Genomic DNA, 21,629 nt, shown 5'->3' with positions numbered 1-21,629 from the left:
TGATCAAAAGAGTTAGACGAGGTAGAAAGGCTACTATTAGTGTGGATAAACGAAAGGCGAGTGAGTACACTAGGAAAATTATTGGTGTTTCTGGTAAATCACACACATTATACAACCCTTTTTTGTTATGAAAAGGTTAGTCAAGTGGTGCTTTGGGAGGTTTGGAATGCATTATGGGTATTTCAATAATTTCTTATGGGAAAATAGTCTCGACTTACGACCAACTTGAGTTACGACCAGCCCTCGCGAATGAATTGAGTTTGTAAGTCAAGGGTCCACTGTATTTAGATTTACGTGTCACCCCAAAATGACCTCTGGTCCCAGCCTGGCCCCCCCCCCACTGAAAATTTTCTGGTTCCACCACAGGTGTGCTGGCGTGAGATTTTCATTTTGTGATAAGTCTGCATCCGCATTTACACTCACGTGAAAGTATGAGAGCCTGAGTGTCACGCCAGGTGCGTGAGACTTGGTGGGCTTGGGCCTGGTTCCGTATTCAAATAAGCAGATTTATCCTGCTGCCCATTTACACCAAGGGCAATGTAGATGAAAAACTATTGAAAATAAAGGTTAAGCGACTGCGCCACAAAGCTGCATATGCCAAGTATCTTTCCCAATGATGTCGCTTCGCACGAGGAAGTCTGAATTACCAGGCTGATAAGTAATCGCTCCAGCTTTTTAAATGTAAAGCAAATAACACTTCCTGCTCTTTGTCCTTGAAAATGTTACAGCTCAGACAAAGCTTATACAATAACGTTATTATAATTCCTAATCATTATTTTATGTATTATTCTATCATTTCTCTGTTACAATGTAAGTAAGTCTGCACACTGTAAGCGGCAACGTTTTAATATAGGAGTCTCCCAGGTGTCACGTTACCAGTGTTTATTAGTTAGGTTGTTATTTTAAGGCTATGAATCCAGTTGTTCAAGTAACTGAGACATGGTTTTAGGCAGCTATAAAGGTCTGTTTGTTCATAAATTAATCATAATGCAAATGAAACAGTATGTCTCCACCCCAGCCTGCATGCAGTGACCACAAGTGACAAACGAGTGTGGAACAGGTCAGAACAAGTGACACGCAGGCGGAACACAAGGGGAACAGGTCAGAACCGGTGTGGGAAGTTAGCAGAGGTGGGGAAAACAATTTTACAAGAATTTGTTCTAGCACAGTAACAACAAAAGGAAAAGAAAATTTAAAAATGACTTAATGTGTTTGGCCAATTAATTTATGCACAGCATGGATCCATTGTGAGCAAAAATATGAAAGGCAGCCAGACGGAGCTGTGTATTGAGCAGCGGTAATGAGAAAAACTTAGCAGACAGCTTGCCTGTTAAGCCAGGTTTACACCTGTAATGGGGACCTTTAACCATGTGTCATAGGAATGGAGTAAGGAAAATTTAATGAGTAACTCTCATGGCTGAGAAAAGGCATGTAGTGTATACTCCCTCATAAAGGCCCTTTTGTTTGACTTCACATCCTAATAAATTCTTAAGATGTAAGAGGCGGCACAGAACTATAGGAGCCTTCTTATCCTGTTGTTCACATAACACTTCTGGAATTTTGGTTAACCAGTCTATTTCTAAGTATAAAGCTATGAAGCCTCACTGCTCTTTGTCTTTGAATAGCTCACGTTACAAATATGTTTTTCAATACTTGCCTTAATCCAGTTGAAATCACCTGAATACGCAGATGAAATATTTAAAAAATCTTATTTTTTCCCCTGCTAGGAAGGAAGCAGGGTGCCTGTTCACTGACACACCATCGGGCAAAGATATTTTTACATGCCCCCCCCCCCCCCCCCCCAGCTGTTCCTCAGGAATGCCTCTGCTAGGCCATGAATGAAGAACGAGTTTCCAAACCTCACGACGGCGATGGCGTAAGCTTGTGGGTAAGGATCGTTTCTGCGTGCTTTGCTGGAGTACGTTCTGTGTTGGGAGCCCAACTTTAGGTCACTGGTGGCCTCATCTGAAAACAACGAAAAATTATTTTTCCCTCAAGGCCAATTTCTATCACCGACACCAAGCCAATGGCCACTGCCCCTGGGTGTTACTCTGTTATACCGGTCTAAGCTGTTTTATATGCAGATTAAATCTGCTGGGGGAGGGGCGGGGGGCTGACAATACAATTTGCTGGGAGTGTGGGGTTCCTGATGTGGCCTGATGGGGGCGCCAGCTTAGCCAGGACACACTGACGAACATGACAGGTTTTGCGGGGGCCAGACATTGGCTGTCCTACTCGGGAGCCCTGGCTTTTAGCCAATCACTGCACTCCAGAAATCGAGCATGGAACCTGTCCTGCCTTGGAGGGCTCCACTCATATGCCCCCCCCCACCACAGCTTATTGATTTGCATGACCTTTTTACATATCAAAAGCGCCCCCCCCCCCCCCAGGCTAAGGATTGCGGATATAAAAAGAGAAGGAGACTGTGCAGGGGACCACACTGGGACGGGGGTGCCAGGAGACGCGGGGCATGATGAAGGGCTTCTCCCCGTGGCGTGGCCTCCCCCTTCTGCTGCTGCTGCACGCTGCGGTAGGTACAGCCTCCTACATACCTTCATGGGTGGGTTAATTAACATTGGGCCATTTTATCAGCAAAAAGACAAATGACCCACTCATAAAAAGGCTTATTAACAAAAGGCAAAAATGATAAGAGTGAATAGGTAGATGACGTGGGGCTTTATTAAAATCAATGCTGGTTAAACAGATTAAAGAATCCAGTAATCAGTAAAGTACATTTTATAAGCAGGTGATTTACAGTAAACAATGGCCATCTTTCTTTCCACCTATTTGAGTTATGAAATATTTAGTTCCACATGTTTGTGTTTCCTGCAGTGGGTTGGTGCCCCATCCTGGGTTGTTCCCTGCTTTGTGTCTGTAGTCTTCGGGATAGGCTCCTGACCCCCCCCCCCCCCCCACAATCCTGAATAGGACAAGCGATTATAGAAAATAGATGGATGGATGGATGAAAGTTCATGTTTGAGCAGCAGACGACATACGAAGACGAAGGCCTGGATTTTGACTGAAAGACCCCATCAGAAGCATCACTGCTGACTGTTTTAGTAAAGAGGTCTGGGTGTATGGATGGCTTGTGTTTAGCTAATTTCAGTTGAATTAAATTAAATAAACCAATTCACAAACGAAAGCAACAAAATAAAAATAATGTTGTTAGAAACATGGAAGTATGCTAATATTCTAGCTCAGTGGATTTCCAGTTTTGTTGTAAATTAAAAAAACAAACATTTCTGCTCATCAGAGTGGGGGTGTGAGCTAATGTTTACATCAGTCACTGGTAGGTATAGGTGAGCTTGTCTGCAGTTTACACGTGTTCTGCATGCCCTTGTAGATTTCCTCCAAATGTCAAAGACATGCTCTTCAGGACAAATTTCACACAACAGCCAAAATGGCAGTTAGGATTGGAGTCGCGCTTACGGTCTTTGTTATGTTTCACACTGAAAAGTCGATGTTATTGGTATAGTAGTGACACATTAATCTCAAGGCGTGGCCTGCAGTCACACTGGGGTACGGTAGCAAGTTATACAAATCCAGCCCACCTGTGCGTCATTTCATCGTTCATGGTAAATGTTTGGCTTCTTTTGTTCTCTCCATCTGGCTGACGTTGCCTTCTCCTTCCCTTGTTTGCCGAACATCTTGTCCACCATTTTTGTGTTGCTGATCCCGTCTCTGTAACCCTGATAGCTGATTAAAATCGCTCCCCCGCCACCCCTCCTTACTGTCTCTGCTCTGCTAGGCTGACGAGATGAGTTCTTCACTGCCAGCAACTTCCACCCTGAGCACAAAGAGCACCATTTTGACGACCAACATCACCGCCCCCCTCCAGTGGAACAGCAGCTCTGCTGTCGTGTCTGAGGACACCATCTCCTCTGCTATGCCAAGAACCCTCACAAACAGCATGGGCCCCACCAGCACAGGAACCCCCAGCACACCCAGTGTAACGCAGAACCCCACAGACAGAACCACCACCAGCTGGGCTACAGAACCAAGTACCCATGTAATGTCTCAAGCTGCCTTGGGGGGAGGTACTTGCATCCTGGTCTCCAGAAGCCTTCTTCTGGGCCTTATACTCTGCATCTTGCTGACTAATATGAAGCACTAGGGGTGACCCCTCATGCCACCATCAATACTGCCCTGCCAGCTGTGGACCAGCCCTGCTCCTGAGCCTCTGAGCTGTGCTGAAGGCATCCCTCACATGCTCCTGAGCCTCTAAGCTGCGCTGAAGGCATCCCTCACCTGCTCCTGAGCCTCTGAGCTGCGCTGAAGGCATGCCTTCCCTGCTCCTGAGCCTCTGAGCTGCGCTGAAGGCATCCCTTACCTGCTCCTGAGCCTCTGAGCTGTGCTGATGGCATCCCTCACCTGCTCCTGAGCCTCTGAGCTGTGCTGAAGGCATCCCTCACCTGCTCCTGAGCCTCTGAGCTGCGCTGAAGGCATCCCTTACCTGCTCCTGAGCCTCTGAGCTGTGCTGATGGCATCCCTCACCTGCTCCTGAGCCTCTGAGCTGCGCTGAAGGCATCCCTTACCTCCTCTCAGCACCTCACTTCTTTAAAGTTGCTGGTTTCGTGGTGATTTATCACCCCAACCCCACCTTAATGTCAGCAGTCCTCATTTCCGCTTATTGTTAGTGCATGTTCTTACACTTTTGTCGAGTCCCTCATTGTTCAGTGCCAGTGGCTGATCATGCAGCTGGCAGTGTGCTGACCGTCCTGCGGTTTGTGTGGCAATGTGGCGGTGACACGTGGCCCCGCTTTCATTGTCAGCTGTCCTGTGCATCCTCTGGTAATTTGGAGCTTGTGGTTATGGTTTGACTTAATTTAGCTTCCATTCGCTTCTGGAACGACGATGTTTGCAGGGGCAGGAGTAGGACACAGAGCACCAAGATGGCGTCCATGTCCATGATCTGTGACGGAAACACGAAAGGTCTCCATAATATAAACACTCACAACTGTGATAAACTATGAGATACATGCATTTTCTGCTGTAAAATGTAAAAAAAAAATGTTAAATAAACCATATGAAAATCTAACTGAGGTTTCATTTTACTGAAATCAGTGGCACCTGAGAACCAGGCTCTTTATTCCATTACATACTTGAAAGTTCGGTGCTGAGCCACCATGTTATATGGTGTGTTATTAGCTTCCAGAAGGCACATAAATAAAATAGCTCTAGCCACACCAGGGAGGTCTGCATGATGCACCAGGGAGGTCTGCATGACGCATCTCCATTCTTCTGCATGTCCTGGTGAGGGAAGTGGTGTCCACACCCTGAGCAGGTCAGACCCAACCTTTTTTTCTAAGGCCTCAATCTCGAACTTATGCCTAAACGAATCCCAGGGATGGGTCATTTCCAGACCAGCTGTCCAGGCAGCAGCCTTATGAGGGACCCGAACCGCCTCAGCTGACTCCTCTCACTCTGAAAGGTATCTCAGGAGCTTCAAACTCCTCACTTGGTTACGGAGAGAAAGCCTGGCCACCCTGTGGGGACACCTCATTTTGGCAGCATGTCATTGTGACCTTGTTCTTTCAGTCATTACCCACCACTGGTGAACTCAGGTGTCGATTAGGATGCAAATTGATCAGGAAACTTCTGGTTTAACTACTGATTTACCACCACAGCCCTCCCCAGTGCCCTCAAAACTGCATCCACTGAATTCATCTGCCTGTCAATCTCGCATTCCCTCTTACCAGCACTTGTGAAGAAGATCCAGAGGTACTTAAAACTCCATCACTCAGGACAGGCTCTTCCCCTCACCTGAAAGGAGGGATCCACTGTTCTCTAAAACGGCTCAAGTGCATCCTGGGTATTCTGGTTAGATGAAGCTGTAAGGATGACATCATATGCAAATAACAAGAATGATTGGCCCCGCCCCCATACCAAATCCCCTTCCAGCCTTGACTGTGCCTTTATATCATATCTATACAAATCACGCAAAGGAGTGCAGACAGAGTGCACTGTAAGTGGGGGCCAGGGGTGACCATGAAGCCCCCTCACTTTTGCTCACTCTAAAACCTTTTGAGATATTTACATTGAGGAAGGTAAAAGCAAACTGAAGTATAAGATAGCAGATGCTAGAGAGGCCTAATCACAGACTCAGGAGACGGAGCCAATCACCCAAAGGCTGCCATCACACTCTGCGCTGATAAGCTCTGCTTGTCTGTCATGTCACAGGCGTCAGCACTGCCTAGTTTTTACTATTATTTCACTTAATGCTCAAGTCATTTAAAGCAAACTAACAGATTGTATTGAAAAGAGACAGTCTTTCCTTGCTGGGCTTGAAGTGCAAGCTGGAAAGACAATTTGGGGAGGGTCAGGGGCATGCATGTGTGCTCCTTCTGCAAGGGAAATCCTGGAGGATGGCTGTCCTGATTCCCCTCCCTTCACCTTGTCACAGACCTCTTTCTGTGTACCCTTCCCACGTCCCCAAGGGGCACTGCTGTCCTCCTACATCCCCCGAGGGGCACAGCTGTCCTCCTACATCCCCAAGGGGCACTGCTGTCCTCCTACATCCCCGATGGGCACAGCTGTCCTCCTACATCTCCCGAGGGGCACTGCTGTCCTCCTACATCCCCGAGGGGCACTGCTGTCCTCCTACATCTCCCGAGGGGCACTGCTGTCCTCCTACATCTCCTGAGGGGCACTGCTGTCCTCCTACATCTCCCGAGGGGCACTGCTGTCCTCCTACATCCCCGAGGGGCACAGCTGTCCTCCTACATCCCCCGAGGGGTACTGCTGTCCTCCTACATCCCCGAGGGGCACTGCTGTCCTCCTACATCCCCGAGGGGCACTGCTGTCCTCCTACATCCCCCGAGGGGCACAGCTGCCCTCCTACATCCCCGAGGGTCACAGCTGCCCTCCTACATCCCCCGAGGGGCACAGCTGTCCTCCTACATCCCCGAGGGGCACTGCTGCCCTCTTACATCCCCGAGGGGCACTGCTGTCCTCCTACATCCCCGAGGGGCACTGCTGTCCTCCTACATCGCCGAGGGGCACTGCTGTCCTCCTACATCCCCGAGGGGCACTGCTGTCCTCCTACATCCCCGAGGGGCACAGCTGTCCTCCTACATCCCCGAGGGGCACTGCTGTCCTCCTACATCCCCGAGGGGCACAGCTCTCCTCCTACATCCCCCGAGGGGCACTGCTGTCCTCCTACATCCCCGAGGGGCACTGCTGTCCTCCTACATCCCCGAGGGGCACTGCTGTCCTCCTACATCCCCGAGGGGCACAGCTCTCCTCCTACATCCCCCGAGGGGCACTGCTGTCCTCCTACATCCCCGAGGGGCACTGCTGTCCTCCTACATCCCCGAGGGGCACAGCTCTCCTCCTACATCCCCCGAGGGGCACTGCTGTCCTCCTACATCCCCGAGGGGCACTGCTGTCCTCCTACATCCCCGAGGGGCACTGCTGTCCTCCTACATCCCCGAGGGGCACAGCTCTCCTCCTACATCCCCCGAGGGGCACTGCTGTCCTCCTACATCCCCGAGGGGCACTGCTGTCCTCCTACATCCCCGAGGGGCACAGCTCTCCTCCTACATCCCCCGAGGGGCACTGCTGTCCTCCTACATCCCCGAGGGGCACAGCTGTCCTCCTACATCCCCGAGGGGCACTGCTGTCCTCCTACATCCCCGAGGGGCACTGCTGTCCTCCTACATCCCCGAGGGGCACAGCTCTCCTCCTACATCCCCCGAGGGGCACTGCTGTCCTCCTACATCCCCGAGGGGCACTGCTGTCCTCCTACATCCCCGAGGGGCACTGCTGTCCTCCTACATCCCCGAGGGGCACAGCTCTCCTCCTACATCCCCCGAGGGGCACTGCTGTCCTCCTACATCCCCGAGGGGCACTGCTGTCCTCCTACATCCCCGAGGGGCACAGCTCTCCTCCTACATCCCCCGAGGGGCACTGCTGTCCTCCTACATCCCCGAGGGGCACAGCTGTCCTCCTACATCCCCGAGGGGCACTGCTGTCCTCCTACATCCCCGAGGGGCACAGCTGTCCTCCTACATCCCCGAGGGGCACAGCTCTCCTCCTACATCCCCCGAGGGGCACTGCTGTCCTCCTACATCCCCGAGGGGCACTGCTGTCCTCCTACATCCCCGAGGGGCACAGCTCTCCTCCTACATCCCCCGAGGGGCACTGCTGTCCTCGTACATCCCCGAGGGGCACAGCTCTCCTCCTACATCCCCCGAGGGGCACTGCTGTCCTCCTACATCCCCGAGGGGCACTGCTGTCCTCCTACATCCCCGAGGGGCACAGCTCTCCTCCTACATCCCCCGAGGGGCACTGCTGTCCTCCTACATCCCCGAGGGGCACAGCTGTCCTCCTACATCCCCGAGGGGCACAGCTGTCCTCCTACATCCCCGAGGGGCACTGCTGTCCTCCTACATCCCCGAGGGGCACAGCTCTCCTCCTACATCCCCCGAGGGGCACTGCTGTCCTCCTACATCCCCGAGGGGCACTGCTGTCCTCCTACATCCCCAAGGGGCACTGCTGTCCTCCTACATCCCCGAGGGGCACTGCTGTCCTCGTACATCCCCGAGGGGCACAGCTCTCCTCCTACATCCCCCGAGGGGCACTGCTGTCCTCCTACATCCCCGAGGGGCACAGCTCTCCTCCTACATCCCCCGAGGGGCACTGCTGTCCTCCTACATCCCCCGAGGGGCACAGCTCTCCTCCTACATCCCCGAGGGGCACTGCTGTCCTCCTACATCCCCGAGGGGCACAGCTGTCCTCCTACATCCCCGAGGGGCACAGCTGTCCTCCTACATCCCCGAGGGGCAATGCTGTCCTCCTACATCCCCCGAGGGGCACTGCTGTCCTCCTACATCCCTGAGGGGCACTGCTGTCCTCCTACATCCCCGAGGGGCACTGCTGTCCTTCTATGTCCCCCAAGTCTCCTAGCCCCATGACAATACACTATATGGACAAAAGAATTGGGCACACCCCTTAATCATTGAATTCAAGTGTTTCATTCAGACCCATTGCCACAGGTATATAAAATGAAGCACCTAGCCATGCAGTCAGGTTTAGAAACATTTGTGAAAGAATGGGTCATTCTGAAGAGCTCAGTGAAGTCAAATGTGGCACTGTCACAGGATGCCACCTTTGCAAAAGGCAGTTTGTGAAATGTCTTCCCTGCTAGATATTCCACAGTCAGCTGTAAGTGGTATCATTGCAAAGTGGAAGCATCTAGAAACAACAGAAACTCAGCCATGAAGTGTTCGATCATGTGAAGTAACAGAGTGGGATCACTGAGTGCTGAGGTGCATTTTGTGTAAAAGTCACCAATGCTCTGTTGACTCAATGACTGCACAGTTCCAAACTTCCTCTGGCATTAACCCCAGAACAAAAACTGTGCGCTAGGAGCTTCATAGATTGGGCTTCCATGGCTGAGCAGCTGCATGCAAGCCTCACATCACCAAGCACAATGCCAAGCGTCAGATGGAGTGGTCTGAAGCATGATGTCACTGGACTCTGGAGCAGTGGAAACACGATCTGCAGAGTGACAAATCATGATTCTCTCTCTGGCAGTCTGATGGATGAGTCTGGGTTTGACAGATGCGATTAGAATGTTACTTGCATTGTGCCAACTGTAAAGTTTGGTGGAGGAGGGATGATGGTACAGGGTTGTTTTTCAGAGGTTGGCCTGAAGCCCTTAGCTTCAGTGAAGGGAATTCTTAATGCTTCAGCCATTAACAACTGATTTTGGATAATTCTATGCTTCCAACTTTGTGGGAACAGTTTGGGGAAGAGGCCCTTTTCTGTTGCAGCATGACTGTGCCCCAGTGCACAAAGCAAGGTCCATAAAGACATGGTTGGGTGAGATTGATGTGAATGAACTTGACTGGCCTGCACAGAAGTTTGACCTCAGGCCCATCAGAGATTGTGATTCAGACTGGTGTGCGATAGGGTTTGGGGAACCATGCAGAATATGGTTGTCAGATGGGGGCGGTAACCTTGTGATTGGTCAACAGAGCACTTGTTTATTGCACTCATCAGAACAGGATGCAGGCCTTCACATCCAACATCAGTGCCTGACCTCACAAATGCTCTTCTGGATGAATGGGCAAACATTCCCACAGATACACTCCAAAGTCTGGTGGAAAATCTTCTCAGAAGAGGGGCAGCTGTTACAGCTGCAAAGGGGGAACCAACTCCACACTGATGTGTAAAAATTTCAAATGTGGTGTCATAAAAGTTCCTGTGGGTGTATCGGGCAGGTGCTCCAATACTTTTGTCCATCAATAGTGTATCTATCTGTCTTCTCAGGGATTAGTGGAAAATGAATTTGTAGTATGACATATGGCGATTAATTGTAATAGCAAAACACCTGTATCACAAAGTGAGATTTCTTGCTTAGCCAGGTTACTTTTCGGATTTAAGGTACCCCAGTTCAAATGGACTTCATCTACTGTATGTTCACTTACATTTATCCCAGACTATCTTAAATCCAACAAGTTACCTATCTAAGCAAAAAAAATCCTGCTTATTTGAAACAAAAACAAGAGAAAAGATAAGCTTACATGATTGACGTGTGTTGGCATGAGAAACACTGGACTTGTACCGCTGTCTGGTTTGCGACTATAGTTTTGTTATTTACCAGCCAAATAAGGCCAACTGACCAGGCACAAGAGAGGGTTTGTTGAAAAGAAACGTTTCAGGAAGAGGAAGGTGTCGTGTTTTTCTTTAGTGTTTTTAAAAGTAAACATAAAAGTTAATGTTCAATTGAATTAACAGAACCATTTTGCTACTTACAAACCACAGCCCATGGCCGTATTAACTCTGTGAAGACTGAAGAAATTCATGATGGTCAGCTGATTTCTTCATGTAAATGACAAAAAAAAAACCTTAAACCTTCAAGGGGATGTGCAATGAAATAAAAATACAGGTCAGATTTAAGGTTAGGGTTTTTAGGACACTAGAATTTATACAACTGATGATGGCAGTTCCCCACTAACACAACAATCAATGCTACATTTACATGGGTCTGATTACGGGACCTCAGCTGATATACCATTTACCATTGTACATGTCTCTCTGGAACAATTCAGATTATACTATGACATTGAGCAGGGACCCCTCAGGCTCAAGCTTGTCATTTAACTGGTGTGGCATGTGTTTGTGCTGGCCTGTCCCCATTCAGGGTCCCTTTCAGGTTGCGTGACTAACCTACTTGTCATTTGTCAGTTTCTTTCCCATCCTGACAGCCAGCTCAGATCGGGGGTCCCCCTGGTGGCCGCCGGGATGCTTAGATCACTTGCGCCTTGGGGCTGCCAGACTGCATTGCCCCAGGGATGTCTCAGGACATGTGTGGATCCTGTGGGCCCTAACTGGCCTTTGCTGTCCTCACAGACACACTGGTACAGTGCAGTACTAAAGAGCAGGCCAATTACGCCGATGTTCTGCAGGAAGAATATCGCGCTCCTTCTGGATGTGTGGGAAGGAAGGCAGAGAGCATGAGGGGTCAGAACATGCGGAAGCACAGTAGATAAAGGTGGCATGTACAGCAGCACCGGCAGCTATAGTTACAGTGTGTTATGTGTTACGTTGTGAGTAATAAGCTAAACCGAAGTAATAGGTCTTCAGTTGTGATTTAAAGACTGAGACCGATTCGGTATCCCAAACACAGACTGGCAAACCATTCCACAATATAGGAGCCTTGTAGCAGAATGCTTTACCATCCACTGTAACTTTATTTATATGGGGAACGACAAGGAAACCTGCATTCTGTGATCTGAGTGGACCGTTAAGTGCCTTATATGTAAGGAGGAGAACTTCGAGGTCAGTCCTGAATCTAACAGGAAGCCAGTGCAGGGAACTAAGAGGAGGGTTTGTGTGTTCAAGCTTCCTGCTCCTGGTGACAATTCAGAATCAGAATCAAAATTTAGCTTAATGCCGAGTAGGTTGACACTACAGGGAATTTTCTTTGGTGTGGTGGGGTTCCATACAGGAACAACGCGATGTATAATGAGTAATAAAAGTGACAAGAACAAAGAAACAAGCAGGATCAAAAAACAGTGCAAAAGCTATATAATATTATACGAATAAATATAAGAATATGGAAGAGGTAGGAAATGAGGGAGCTGCTAGGTTTGGGATACGGTGTTTAATGTGTGGGGTGTGCTCCCTGGTAACAGATGGGATACGGTGTTTAATGTGTGGGGTGTGCTCGCCGGTAACAGATGGGATACGGTGTTTAATGTGTGGGGTGTGCTCCCCGGTAACAGATGGGATACAGTGTTTAATGTGTGGGGTGTGCTCCCCGGTAACAGGTGGGATACGGTGTTTAATGTGTGGGGTGTGCTCCCCGGTAACAGGTGGGATACGGTGTTTAATGTGTGGGGTGTGCTCCCCGGTAACAGGTGGGATACGGTGTTTAATGTGTGGGGTGTGCTCCCCGGTAACAGGTGGGATACGGTGTTTAATGTGTGGGGTGTGCTCCCCGGTAACAGGTGGGATACGGTGTTTAATGTGTGGGGTGTGCTCCCCGGTAACAGGTGGGATACGGTGTTTAATGTGTGGGGTGTGCTCCCCGGTAACAGGTTGGATACGGTGTTTAATGTGTGGGGTGTGCTCCCCGGTAACAGATGGGATACGGTGTTTAATGTGTGGGGTGTGCTCCCCGGTAACAGATGGGATACGGTGTTTAATGTGTGGGGTGTGCTCCCCGGTAACAGGTTGGATACGGTGTTTAATGTGTGGGGTGTGCTCCCCGGTAACAGATGGGATACGGTGTTTAATGTGTGGGGTGTGCTCCCCGGTAACAGGTGGGATACGGTGTTTAATGTGCGGGGTGTGCTCCCCGGTAACAGGTGGGATATGGTGTTTAATGTGCGGGGTGTGCTCCCCGGTAACAGGTGGGATACGGTGTTTAATGTGCGGGGTGTGCTCCCCGGTAACAGGTGGGATACGGTGTTTAATGTGCGGGGTGTGCTCCCCGGTAACAGGTGGGATACGGTGTTTAATGTGCGGGGTGTGCTCCCAGGTAACAGATGGGATACGGTGTTTAATGTGCGGGGTGTGCTCCCCGGTAACAGGTGGGATACGGTGTTTAATGTGTGGGGTGTGCTCCCCGGTAACAGGTGGGATACGGTGTTTAATGTGCGGGGTGTGCTCCCCGGTAACAGGTGGGATACGGTGTTTAATGTGCGGGGTGTGCTCCCCGGTAACAGGTGGGATACGGTGTTTAATGTGCGGGGTGTGCTCCCCGGTAACAGGTGGGATACGGTGTTTAATGTGCGGGGTGTGCTCCCCGGTAACAGGTGGGATACGGTGTTTAATGTGCGGGGTGTGCTCCCCGGTAACAGGTGGGATACGGTGTTTAATGTGCGGGGTGTGCTCCCCGGTAACAGGTGGGATACGGTGTTTAATGTGTGGGGTGTGCTCCCCGGTAACAGATGGGATACGGTGTTTAATGTGCGGGGTGTGCTCCCCGGTAACAGGTGGGATACGGTGTTTAATGTGTGGGGTGTGCTCCCCGGTAACAGATGGGATACGGTGTTTAATGTGCGGGGTGTGCTCCCCGGTAACAGGTGGGATACGGTGTTTAATGTGTGGGGTGTGCTCCCCAGTAACAGATGGGATACGGTGTTTAATGTGTGGGGTGTGCTCCCCAGTAACAGATGGGATACGGTGTTTAATGTGCGGGGTGTGCTCCCCGGTAACAGGTGGGATACGGTGTTTAATGTGTGGGGTGTGCTCCCCGGTAACAGGTGGGATACGGTGTTTAATGTGTGGGGTGTGCTCCCCAGTAACAGGGTGCGCTCCCCGGTAACAGAGCATCACAGAGCCTAACCTACATTTGTTAGTGTCTCTGTGTCTAGAATAGTAATAGAATGACGTACTTTGGCAATGTTACATGCGGGAGGCATTTTCTGTATCCACATGTGATTTGCACTTGGCTTGTGTCTTATAAAAGATTTCAGAAAAGTATAATTTAGTAAATGCAAGGAAAATATTCACGTAATACAAACATGTGGAGTTTTAAATGACTTACTGATACTGGTGAGGATGGCAACAGCATGGTGTGACGTGGCATTTGGCAGCAATGAATGAATTCATGAACAAAAGGTCCGTTTTCAGGTTCAGATGGGAATGGGCGGGTTGGGCTGTGCGGGCTGTGCGGGCTGTGCGGCCCCGGGGCCAACTTGACGCACACATCCTGAGGTGAGGCAAGAGGAGATGTGATTGTTTTTTGAGATTACCAAACAGATGGAAGCACTTTCAGCATATTAAGGGGAAATGAGTGATTAATTCACAGACCCCGGACATTCGTCTCTGTACGAGTGCTGCATTGCCATCCATCTAGCTTCCAGCCACGGCCCCCGCACAGGGCAGCTGGGGGCGGCCTGCCTAGGGTACACCCGGGCGCGACGCCAGCCTCCACATTAGCACCCAATCCCATCGATATGGTGGACCTGATAGTCACACTTTCCTGCTTGTTAAAGACTGTGTAAGATTTTCCTCGTTCCAAGGTAGTGAATTACCTGGTTCAAAACTCAAACATGTGACCCCTTTCTATTAAACATTTACAGCTTTAATTCAGTTTAATTAGATTCATTCTTATATAGTGCCTTTCATGGCATAGTTGCCCCAAGGCGACTATGTGACAATACATAATTATTACATCACAACATTATTATACTGAATTGTTCATGATGCAGGAAAGAAGGACAACGGAAAATGCCAAAAGACGGAGGAGCAGAGTAACCGAATCCCCCGTAGCGAGGAGATGACGGACCCCTGGGGGGCCCTGAGCCTGGCTGGTTATTGCAGCAGTGCTCTACGCACAGGGAGGGGCCCTGCACGGCCAAAGGGAGCTCCTGGTGTCCCTCCGTCCCTTAAGGGGAGGGGCATCAATCCGGTCATGCCCAGAACCTGACCAGTGCTCCACAGGTGAGCCTAAGGCAGCAGGGCGTATAGTCCCACCCGCAGTGGGCCTCTCCCTGTGTTTGGTGTGGGCAGGGGGGTGGGGGTGTAATGGGAAGGGCATATAAAATCCAGAGCCACACGCAGCTGGTGCACACTTACCCAGCAGAGACCAGCCCCCTCCAGCAGCGCCGCAGACTGACCTGTACCTGAACAGACCCCTTCGATCCAGTATGAACCAGCTGACACAGGGACTCTACATCCTGGCCCTGGTGGTCAGCCTGCAGGTAAGCTGGTCCTTCAGGACACTCATCCAGGAGAATGGGGCTTTAGCTGTGCGCATAGGTGGCATATAGGTGCCCGCAGGAAAGGAACGGGGCATTTGGCATATTCGCTGTACTGCATTTAAAAGAACATTAAAAATAAACAAGGACGCCAAATTCGAAAGCAATCAAATAACTTCAAGGTGACTCTCCATGTCTAGGATGGCTTGTGGTTCTTTTGAATAGGGCTTTGAATCGGTGTCTTGGGTGAGCCGCCGGCTCTGAACGGGTCGTAATGCACGACAGTGTCTCTGAATGTGTGACAAAGCAGCATCCTATCCAAGGTGCCCTGGGCTTGTTCATTGTACCCATTGTACTGGGAGATTTTCTGCATGATGCTCCACTGGATGAATGGCTGGAAAATGTATGGGTGAACCATATATTGGTAATATAGAAAAATGTACTTCTTATATACAGCTCTGAAAAAATTAATAGACCTCAGCAAAATTTTCGGTTTCACTCACTTCTCAATTTATGGGTATGCGCCTGGGTAAAATATACATTGTTTTGCAAACTGCAGCCTGGCTTTTCACTGCTTCTCATTAATGAAGGGCTTCTTCCTCGCTTTATGGGACTTCAGTCCTGCTTCTAGGAGCCTGATATGAACTGTCCTAGCAGTGCACTTCACACATGCATTTAATGTTTCCCATTGCTTTAAAAGGTCACTTGAGGTCATCCTCTGATTTATGAGGCACTGCTGGATAAGTTGACAGTCATCTCTGGCATTAGAAAATCGTTTCCACCCTTAACCTGGCTGGTTTCTGGTCGTTCTTGTGTACTGCTCTTAGAAATTTTGAGCCTGGAAGCAGCCTGCTGCTCAGTGTAGCCGACAGTCAGCAGAACTAGGATTAAACCAGGATTTTAAAATGCAGATTCTTAAAAACTACAGAGTGGTCTCAATTTTTTCCAGAGCTGAAACCTATACTGTGTAGTTTTGGTGACAATTCTGCAATACAATCTCTGTATACATAACCAAGTACATAACCTTTTCATACTTCATTTCCTGAAGGTTTTCTTGCCTGTCAAATCAGCAACAAATTCATCCATTGAAAGTCACAATGCAACGACGCACACACCAACAGCAGTGACAAACAGCTCAGATGTTACAACCACAAATGCAACAACAGCAAATACGAACGGAACCACGGCAACGACCATGACGACAACGACAAAATGCACAACATCTATGAAGACAACCAAACATAATGGCACCTCGGTGCTCAGCACGTCCCAGTGCCCACTGCTGATCTTGTTTTTGCTCCTGTGCCAGTTCTCCCCATGGCACTGAGTGCCTCCTAGTGGCCTGGCAGTATAATAGCATTTTGTTCAGATTGTAACCTACTGGTATTCGTGTTGTTTCCTTTACTCTGAGGAAGAGGCGTGAAAACAGGTATAAAAGTCAGGTAATTTCGGGAATTTAGGTGATAATAGCAGCAAGACCACACCTTAGAAGAAGGACCACAACCTGCATACTGAAGTAACTTGATTTCTTATAACATGGTGGCCTTAATCTGTGTTGTGTTGGTCTGAGTGTACCAATTATCAGGGAAAACTCCCATTTCCTTCTCAGAGTGCTGCTTCAGTAATCTTATGCTTCAGCCATTTTCCCTGACATCAAGTCTTATGCAACCTGGTATTTTTCATTGTTTTTGTTCTTGTTTATGGAAATAGGAGAGTTCAGTTTTTTATTTTAAAATAATTTGCAAAAAAAATCTTAAAATGATGTTTTCACATTGGAATGATTGGGTAAGGTAGGGGCAAAGCATGGTAAATATCATCCAGAAATCTGTGCAACATTTGTAAAATATAACTTTTTAGTTGTTTCAAAATATCAAAAAAAGATGGAATTCAGATATGCGGTTGTCATGAATGTAATGTAAGGTAAAAATGCGAATGATGAAAGGTTATAAACTACATAAGACAACAACAGAGTCAAAGGTACCAGAGTTGGGAAAAGGCAACACATTCACATTCACAAGAAATTAAATATATACATATCAAAATGTACAAATGTCAAATACGATTAAACAGACTTTGAAGAGGAAGAACAGAAAAAGCTCACATACATACCTTATTTTTCCCTAAATGATGATGGAAGCTGAGATGAATGAAAGAGAGAGAGAATAAAATACAAACTCTAAGTATAAATGATGTTGAGGCGAGAGTCAGCCGGCCGGGGATTAGCCAAAGCTACCTGCCTCATTACCCTGCACACCTGGCTTTCCAAGGCCTACACAGTGGCCAGAGGGATTCTGACCCAACCATGAGTACTGACCCTGTGGAGCTCCAGGCGAACAGTTCTGGTGGAAACGGTCAAGGTGTACATTTAATTCTGCAGTGAGTTGGGCAGCTGTGGTTTTATGTTTTTTGGATACAGTCCAGGTTAGGGCCCAGCTGCCCCTGTCAGACAGCTTCCTCTTCTATCTGCTGTTACTCCTGCTGGATGTGGTCTGTCCTCCGTTGGTGGTATGTTGACACTACCCTGGATACCGTGGCTCTCTACACCACAAGGACTTGCTGTCCTGGTCACAGATGCACCAGCGAGACGCGCACCAGCACTTTGGCCCCTGTTGAACTCTGCCTCCCATTATGTTGTGTGGATTGCAATATTTCATGTACTGCTGTGCTATTGCTCTGCTAATTAAACCTTCACACTCTGCTCTTACTTACGGAATGTGCCATCAGTCAAATACAAGTGTGAAACCTCAAACACTATTTTGGCCTGTGTTTCATTGTCCAACACCCTGTACATCATCTACTTGATTACTCTGCTGAGCACCAACTTCGGGGTTAGCGATATGGTGGCCCTGTGATGGCCCACAGCTCAGGAGACCTGTGTTTCCCCCGGTAATAAATGTAGAACATGTGTAGGAGTGAAACTAAAGAAGAAGAAGGAACCTCAATTCAAGAACAGAGTAAAGAGTTGCCTGACTGGCTGTACATGAGCTGCCCTTAAGATCAAAATTCAGGCTGTAGGAGGCTGAGCTATTGTCTCTTAATGTATCATCACAGAGCTAAACATTACACTGTTAGGGCTGCCAACTCTGATACATCTGGCGTGACACTCACGCTTCCAGACTCTCATGCTTATGCAAGAAATCTTATGAGAAATCTATATTATTCCATTATAAACCTAAAATTAGCTACATCGAAGGGGTTGGGGTGGTTTGCAACAACCCTAAAGAAAATTTACAAGGTAATAAAACTGTTACATACATGCAAATGCGCGTGCAGACGTGTTTTGAATTGACAATCTCACTCCAGCCAGCTGAACGAAGTTGGCAATTTGCTTGGTACAGTACTTACACTCGAATCACAAAACGATCAAAAGGTGAGGTAAGGTGAGGGGCATGCGCTGATTACAGCGCGTTGCTGCACCTGCCCCATGACAAACCACTTCAGGGATGAGAACCTGAGTGCAGCCATGTGGCAGGTGATACCTCAGCACCACGCTAGTCCCAATGGACCAACGTGAGGTGTTTTTTCCAGTGGCTAGAGAGCCAAGCCCCAAGTTTTCCCTGGAAGTCAAAGGACCTGCTTAGACGGCTGGATTAACATCATACCCAGGACAAAGCATTTGCAGGTTAAGGGTCTTGCTCAAGGGCCCAACAGAGGAATTCATGGGATTCAAATCAGCAACCTTCCATTTCCTGGCACAGAGCCACCAATCCACCCACAAAAGGTGAGTTTCATAAGAAAACATTATGGGATGGTCTGAAGTTCTGCACCTGATTACCACCTCAAAACAAAAAAAACCCTTTCAAAAATATGTTTGTTGTTGCTTGCGAATGCATACATCAAAGTTGTTTGAAAGTCTATAAGCATCTACCCAGGTGAAGAAGATGTCAAATTTATGACTATATTTCACTGTCAGAAAAAAGGATATACGTCAGAATCGGTACCTGTCCAGCCCTGTTCCTTCTGGCCATCCCGTTTGGAATTACCCTAGTGTGTTTTCCTGCTCCCCCGGCCGCTGCACGGCTTAACAGGTTAAGCAGTCGGCCATCAGTCCAGACTCCCCCTTCATTGTGATTCCGAGGTTGGCCAGAGGCCAGCCTCAACTAGTTTGACATCAGTGTCATAATGTGTTCTCATGTTTCCTTTGTGTATTTCAGTTACTGTTCCTTGTTTTGTTCCTACTTTTAGGTTCCCTTGATGTTTTGAACCTTCTGTTAATTGACCCCACCTGTAAATTGTTTTAACCACACCTAATTTGTTATAGCATACACCTACCCTTGTTATCTATGTGTATATGCAGTATGTACCTGTCCCTGCCTTGTTTCTGCAGTCAGTCATTGTGGTTGTTACTATGTGTTAGTTCCTGCATCTTTTGGTGTTATGTTCCTTCCTCAGTCCTCTCATATCATAGTTGTAATTTTTGTGTTCATTGTCTTTGTGGTCCGTTTATTTCCTGGTTCTCCCTTTGTGTTCTGTCATGGTAAATAAGCCCCTTTGTTGAGACCTGCAATGTGGAGCATCTATCCTTCGTGATGCGCCGCCATGACAGGTACAGCCTGGGTTCAATTTTTCTCCCCAAGGTACAAACAACATTAATGTGCCCCCAATGGTACAAAAACGTTCCTCAGAGTCTATTTCGGAGCCTTAAACTAAAATGTACATTTACCTACAGCTGTGTTGTGGTTGTTTGGTTTACATTACTGTAATGGTTCATTTAATACACTTAGATTGAATGCATTTAATACACTTTGATTGCAATGAATAATAACTAGGCGTGGCACTGAGACACAGCTGGTGTTTGTTACTGCAGCCTTTACTCCCCCTGCTCTGCATAAGGTTTGTATGTCAGCATCATGAACGTTTAATAATAAGTTTTTCTTTCATATATTTTTTCCCATATTAGCTAAATCATTGTCCTCAACTTACAAAAGGTGAAAGAAAAAGGAAGAAATGATTTACTTCCATGGGAAGTAAATTGGGTTTTGAGGAAACAAAGTCTAAACAAGTTTGGATGTGAACCGTCTGATATGGTAGGTGTGTAAGTGAGAAAGCGGAGTATATAACCTGCCACTGGACCGTTAGAACAACTTACTGACGCGTCCCTGGCTGGCAGCACAGCTTCTGGATCATTGTAAGCAAGCGTCAGCATCACTGAGTGGAAGGACGTCACCCCTACCACCAGGACAATGTACCTGATTCACGCTCTGCTTGTCTTGATGTCCACCAGTGCACAGGTACGTAACTCCTAGGTCATACATCTGAAGACAGAATACTAATAACCATTTTGCTGAATTGGGCAACTGGCATCTCTGAGGACTAGGGCATTTTGTGTATAAATTCCTCCTCAGTGAATTAATATTTGTGTATTGTTCAGGAAGACTTTACTAATTACTGAGACGATGTTAAACATAAATGTGTAAATCAGTCCACAAAACACACCCTTCCTAAGGTGCTTTCTTCTCTTGACCTAACAATAAACCACCTTGGTAATGTTCAAGCTTTATATAAAATGTTACGGTTCAATAATAAATGCTATAGCTCAACAACAGTTCAATGATATTTTACAACATGTGTCAGCTTCTGTGGCTTTAGTTATTTACTGTACATGAGGAAATATTCATCTGTATGATGTCTTACTGGGAATATTTAGCCAACAGCAGGGCAAGAACCAGCAATGACAACCATGGAAACCATGGAAACCATGGAAATCTTTGTCACTTCCAATCTTGGAATCACCGAAACTGCAGAGTCAGCAACCGCCATGTTACTGTCAATACAAAGTGCTGCCACTGAAACATCTGAAACAGCTGCAACCAACACATCCATGTCTATGACAACAGCCAGACCTACTCTACAAACGGAAACTTCAACCACGTCACCTGTGACTGATGCATCTTCATCAGCAGTCACCGTGAGCACAGCATCCATGGCAGCGTCCAAGACAAACAGCGGCTGCCCAGCTAGCAAGAAATTCATGCTGATAAGCTCCATAATTCCTGTTTTGCTTCATACCCTGTTAAGCTGAGTATGTCATATGCATAAGAGCGGTAATAGCAGAAACCTGGGAAGAGTGCAAATCCTAGGTTTTATGGAGAGGATGAACTGAAACCAAACATGGACAATGCATGTGGCAATTATTCTACAGTTATACTCCAACATTACATTACTCTGATATTCTACTCAGGCATTACATTACATATTTCTTCATGTCAAGAACTAAAAATTAAAAGCAAATAGTATCAATGCATATCTACCTATACAGTTGGATAAAATATTTTTGAAAATATATAGATGGCTTTCAATACTGAAAAGCATATATCCTTTTTAAAATACAATTTTATTCCTTTGCTCTTGTCATCCAGGTTTGTATTTTTTTTCTAATGATTAAAATAAAATGACTAAGAATTAAACCCCAAAATGCAGGAAATAAAAGATTTCCCAACACCGTTACCCTGAGCTATAGTCAATGAGCTT

At 47.8% G+C, this 21,629-nt stretch overlaps 2 long non-coding RNA genes across 2 annotated transcripts; both read left to right on the top strand.

Moving 5' to 3' along the window:
* Positions 1-1,809: 1,809 nt before the first annotated feature.
* On the top strand, positions 1,810-5,038 carry LOC111854301 (uncharacterized). Its single transcript, XR_002840648.2, has 3 exons — positions 1,810-1,888; positions 2,391-2,530; positions 3,749-5,038. It is a non-coding gene; the product is annotated as an uncharacterized lncRNA (long non-coding RNA).
* Positions 5,039-20,197: 15,159 nt separating this feature from the next.
* On the top strand, positions 20,198-21,605 carry LOC111854250 (uncharacterized). Its single transcript, XR_002840635.2, has 2 exons — positions 20,198-20,389; positions 20,806-21,605. It is a non-coding gene; the product is annotated as an uncharacterized lncRNA (long non-coding RNA).
* Positions 21,606-21,629: the final 24 nt, after the last annotated feature.

Source organism: Paramormyrops kingsleyae, chromosome 23, assembly GCF_048594095.1.
Source record: "Paramormyrops kingsleyae isolate MSU_618 chromosome 23, PKINGS_0.4, whole genome shotgun sequence".
Taxonomy (NCBI): Eukaryota; Metazoa; Chordata; class Actinopteri; order Osteoglossiformes; family Mormyridae; genus Paramormyrops; species Paramormyrops kingsleyae.
Note: the sequence above shows the minus strand (reverse complement) of the source record. Positions and strands in the feature narration are given on the sequence as shown.